This window comes from Rhipicephalus sanguineus, chromosome 9 (genome assembly GCF_013339695.2).
Source record: "Rhipicephalus sanguineus isolate Rsan-2018 chromosome 9, BIME_Rsan_1.4, whole genome shotgun sequence".
NCBI classification, from domain to species: domain Eukaryota; kingdom Metazoa; phylum Arthropoda; class Arachnida; order Ixodida; family Ixodidae; genus Rhipicephalus; species Rhipicephalus sanguineus.
In genome coordinates this window covers 147,933,727-147,939,396 of record NC_051184.2, presented here as the reverse complement: position 1 = coordinate 147,939,396, position 5,670 = coordinate 147,933,727, and the positions used below count along the sequence as shown (strand labels likewise).

At 44.5% G+C, this 5,670-nt stretch overlaps 1 long non-coding RNA gene across 1 annotated transcript; it reads left to right on the top strand.

Moving 5' to 3' along the window:
• The first annotated feature begins 4,217 nt into the window (after nucleotides 1–4,217).
• LOC125759776 (uncharacterized) lies at nucleotides 4,218–5,244 on the top strand. Its single transcript, XR_007417412.1, has 3 exons — nucleotides 4,218–4,318; nucleotides 4,914–5,031; nucleotides 5,127–5,244. It is a non-coding gene; the product is annotated as an uncharacterized LOC125759776 (long non-coding RNA).
• The last annotated feature ends 426 nt before the right edge of the window (nucleotides 5,245–5,670 follow it).

Here is a 5,670-nt window from a genome sequence, read left to right as displayed (position 1 = left end):
CTAGGGGACATGAACCCTCACATTCATGACCTTGACGGATATTCAGATTAGAGGTGTGCACGGGCTCCGGGTAGCCCGAAAGCCCGAGCCCGACCCGGCCCGCGGGCCGGGCCCGGGCGGGCCGACGTATTTTGACCTCGGGCCCGGGCCGGGCTCGGGCTACTTGGAGTTTTATCGGGCCGGGCTCGGGCCCGGCGCAAAGCCCGACTCAAGCCCGAAATATAGAGAATGAGCGGGAATTGTTTTCGAGCACGCATACAGCGCCTTTTCCGCGACCGCCCTTTACCGCTTTTCCTTTCCATTGCAGTTGTTCAGCGAGCGGAGCGACAGTGGTGAGAATGTAGCAGTTACAAAAGATGAGCTCTCCGATTATCTCTCTACGGAATCGCCTTCCTGTCCATATAAAGTTTTAGTCTTCTGGAAAAAGAAGCAGCAGAGATATCCCCAGCTTGCCGGGCTGGCAAAAAAGATATTAGCAATTCCGGCGACGAGTGCAAGCAGCGAACGTAACTTCAGTTCGGCGGGCTACATAATGCAAAAGCGCCGCAAATCGTTGAAGCCGGAATCGTTGGACTGCTTGCTGTTTTTGCACGACAATTTGTACCCTGTGTAATACGGACTGTTTGTCGTGTGTCGTTTGATTATATTTGATATGCTCAATAAAATGCCAAATTACCGGAAAACGATGTTTTGTTTTCGCAGCGAACGTTCAAAAAGCCGGGACGGGCCGGGCCGGGCCCGGGATTGTATTTTCGTACGTCGGGCCGGGCCGGGCGGGCTCGCAGCCCTTTGCCGTCGGGCTCGGGCGGGCCTTCGACAAAGTCAGCGGGCCCGGGCCGGGCTCGGGCTCGGAAATACGGCCCGTGCACAGCTCTAATTCAGACACCAATGGCAAGTTATTGCTAGATCTCTGCGAGCAACGTAGTCTTGAGATAGTTAACGTGGGGCCTAAGTGTGAGGGGCAGATCACGTGGAAAGTCGGAAACCGGCAATCGAGCATTGATTATTGTCTCATGACAGAAGGAATATATGACAAGCTTAGAGAGATGAGAATAGACGAGGAAGGCATTAACAGTTTGGGTAGTGATCATAAACGCATATTATTACAAATGGGATATAAAACTGAAAATAAGAACATAGAATCAAAGTTTGGCAGCTTGTATCTAAATGACAAACAAATAACAAATATAGCCGCAAGAGTCGAGGAAAAAGTAGACGAACTACCAGGCAAAGACTGGAAGTATAGTGAGCTGCTACATGTAATTACGAAAGGAATGGAAAAAGAGAACTATTTGTTGGAAAGGAAAGAGAAAGCCAAAAAGTTGGTGGAACAAAGAAATCCGGGAGGCGATCGAGAAGCGACGTGAGGCATCACGGGAGCACAGACAAGCAAAAAGGGAGAAGCGGCCACAGGACGAAGTCAACCAAATATGGGAAATATATTTAGAGCAAAAATCCATTGTGCAGAAATTAGTCGAGGCAAAAATTAAAGGTGAAAGTGAACGCTGGATGACAGAGATTCGCGAAAAGAAGAAGGCCGCGCCTAGGATATTTTGGAGCCACCTAAAAGCGCTGGGTAGGAAGTCTGGCACAATGCAACAACATATGGTAGATGAAGGAGGAAATCAATTGGAAGGGTATGAAGCGCTAGGTTACATCCGAAAGATAACAGCTGATTCGTTTAAAAAGGTCGCCCCGGGGATTCCCCCAGTGAGTAAAAGTACGCAAAGGAGTGCAACCGACGAAGATGTAGTACTAGAGAAATTCAATTGGAAGAAGGCCGAAGGAAAAATTCCTAAGCGCACTACTCCGGGCTTAGATGGGGTTCCCGTCAGCCTCATTAACGAACTCGGACATAAAACTAAAGAAGCACTGCTGAAAGCCGTAGAAAAGTGCTTACAGGAGAGGGAAATACCAGACAGTTGGCGAAAAAGTAGAATGAACTTAATCTATAAAGGCAAGGGAGAAAAGGATAACATTCGCTCGTATAGACCGCTAACCATTACATCGGTGCTATACAGGCTGGCGATGCAGGCAGTAAAATTAAAAATAGAAGCGTGGGTAGAACAAAATGATATTTTGGGAGAACTTCAGAATGGATTTCGAATTGACAGGCGTTTAGACGATAATCTGTTTGTTCTTACCCAGTGTATAGAAATATCGAAAATAGAAAACAGGCCCTTATACGTAGCTTATCTAGATATTACCGGAGCGTATGACAACGTTAATGAGGAAATTTTGTGGGATATACTGAAAGAAGTGGGCATAGGTGACGACTGTATACAGCTTTTGAGGGAAATATACCGAGAAAATACAGTTTGTATAGAATGGGAAGGAATAAGTAGCAAGGACAGCGTTGAAATTAGCAAGGGGCTGAGACAGGGATGTCCTTTCTCCCCGCTGTTATTCATGCTGTACATGGTGAGGATGGAAAAAGCGCTAGAAGGTAGCAACATTGGATTTAATTTGTCACACAAGCAGGTCGGCACGATGGTTGAGCAGAAGCTTCCAGGTCTATTTTATGCTGATGATATTGTCTTATTTGCGGACAGTCAAGATGATATACAGCGACTGGCAGATATATGCGGAAGGGAATGTGAGGCTCTAGGACTAGGATTTAGTGCAACAAAATGTGGATTGATGGTATTCAATGATCACGAAGACCATGTGGTCTTTATACAGGGCCAAAAAATACCGAGGGTAAGCGAGTACAAGTACCTCGGAGTATGGGTAAATGAGGGGGATAGATATATGGAGGTACAAGAGAAAGCATCGGTAGCAAAGGGAAAGAGGAATGCTGCAATTATGAAGCACAGAGCTTTATGGGGATACAATAGGTACGAGGTGCTTCGAGGGCTGTGGAAGGGTGTGATGGTCCCGGGGCTTACATTTGGGAACTCAGTAGTGTGCATGAAGTCAGAGGTACAATCCGGAATGGATGTAAATCAAAGGACGGTGGGCGGCCTCGCGTTGGGCGCTCACGGGAAGACGGCAAATGAGGCTGTAAAGGGTGATATGGGATGGACAGGCTTTGAAGTGAGGGAAGCTCAGAGCAAAATGAGATTCGAAGAGAGGCTGAGGAAAATGAAGAACAGTAGGTGGGCAGAGAAGGTTTTCAGGTATTTGTATAGAAAAAGCGTTGACACGCAGTGGAGAAAAAGAACTAGGAGGCTCACCAGTAAATATACGGCTAGCAGTGTGGGCGATATGGCAACAAGGAGCATTAAGCGGAAGGTCAGAGAGGCGGAGAGGACTTATTGGATGGCAGCGATGGAAAAGAAGCCGGCTCTGAGTAACTACCGAAAGGGAAAAAACGAAATAAGGAGGGAAAGGTTTTATGATAATTCAAGGGGAAGCGCTTTACTGTTTGAAGCAAGGTCGGGCTGCCTTAGAACGCGTAGTTATAAAGCGAGATTCAGTATCGAAGAAGAACAATGTACATGCTGCGGGGGAACTAAGGAAACGATGGAACATGTACTGATTGAATGTGGCGATATTCACCCAGGTATACGTGTGGGCACGAGTCTACATGAAGCCTTGGGTTTTAGGGACAACAATGGAAAGCTGCACACGTCCGCGATAGAAATAAGTAAGAGACGGTTAGAGTATTGGTGGCAGAAATGTAGAGATAAAGAACAAAAATAAATAATGGGGGAAAAATAAGGTCATTCTGCCTTAAGAGGCAGGGAGATGGACCGTGAATTTATATTGTTTTGGCATAATAACATAGAGTTAATCAATGTAGATAAGGTATTAGGCCAACATGAAACAAGGAAGCTTTTTTTTTTTTTTTTCTTCGAGCCTGGTGGCAGACATGTCACCGCCCCGTTTTAAAGGGGACGCTCATAGCATCCATCCATCCAATTTTATTTCAGAATGTATCAGAAAATTGTTGAAAGCTTAGTTACCGTGTCATTTTGCATATAGCTAGTAGGGACTAGTTTTTATGTTACTTCTAGAGTTAATACAAGAGCTTGATTGTTTGATGACAAGTATTGAGATTACATTGACGCTCTAAAAGCAGCAGCCCATTGGCATCGATTGCGCTTCGGTCGGTTATTTCATTCAAATTGTACCGCGGTCGTTTGCTTTGATTGGCGTTGCGCAGCTCCGTTTTAAATCAGTTTTGATATAGCAATGCGAGTTTGTGCGCCAAATTTTACATGCCGCTGCCACAAAGCGAACGTGTCTAAAGCCTGTGAATCACGTCAGCTGCGGCGCTTCACCGGCTGCCAGCGTGAAAATTCAATGCCAGCAAGGAGCTCGGAGACTACCTACGAAAACGGAATAACCATGCACCATGTGGGTGTGCGCACCGGTGAGTGAAAATGCACTGCTTTTCATTTGAACATAGCTTTTTTTTTTGCATGCGCTACGGTTTTTGTCATTTCAAAAGGTTTTACGACTCGTCCAGCTGATCGGATGCACCGCTTGTGGATTACAATGACATTTTCTAAGATTATTTACTTCGTTCTCACTTTTGCAAAAAATATCTTTACTGCTAAACTTTGTAACCACAGATCACAGCATAAGTTTTACCTATTTCTGCACAAAGTAGTCTTCTGAGATGAATGCTCATAAGTCCAATGCATGGTAGAGCCAAGTGAACTTCTAGTATGTATATGCATTTATACATTTTCTTAAGTTTACAATCATACGTATTACACTTGCACATACCATGTAGTTTATAGAGTTGGGAAATTAACTAACTTAGTATCCTCTAATTGAGGCTTGGTCAGACACGGTCCACTGAAGGTCACCACTAAAACAAATTCACAAACAAAGCAATGTTATGTGCACACTATTTTTCTCATGCAGTGCTCTCATATACATTCTTCTCAGACATGAATCGCAATCCACTCACGCTTCTACCATAGTAATCATTATTTTTTCCTCTTCCAATCCAACCACAGCCTCCAAGAAACTGCTCATATCAGCACACGCTCGGATGCTTTATCTCTGAACCTACCTCAAGTCAGCAGAGGATTTTCCACTACTGAAAGTAAATTCGTCGTCCCAAATCCTCACAAGGTATGGTTGTGGACACTTTACTTATTGAACCATTTTTTTTTCTTTCATCATTTCTTTCTTGCTTTTTCTCATGACTCAATTTTTTTTCTTCTCAGAAAACTGGACAAAAGAGAGATCATTGGTTTCCAAGCTACCCACACCAAGTCGTAAGAAGCTCAAGAGTCGCCTATCCACCACCAAAGTTTACCAGGCGGACAAATGCAAGCCTTATACTGAAAAGCAGCGATAGTGTACGGTATGTTGAAGCAGTACAAAATTGGGTCCACAAATTATTGCTTCTTGCTTCATGAATTATTCAGTTTAGAGGAAATGTGCTGGCTTCAAATTTCTTGGATAGTGCATGTGATGGGGTGCACATACTGTACTTTAATCTACGTGTGAAACTTTGCATAGAGTATCACATGTAACTTGGTAGCAAGTGGGCCAGTAGTAGTGCATATTTAGCAGCACTTGTTTTTCCCAGTGAATATAGTTTGCTGCCATTGTGTAGGCTGTTGCAAAGCAATGGCAGGGAAAGCTACAGTAGTGCTGAAAAGAGTTATGTGTACCGATTGCTTGTAGGGAAGGACATTCTGAAGGTTCTAAAATAGAAAACTGTGTGCAAACACTCGTGCCTTCATTAAACAAGGCATTTCGTGT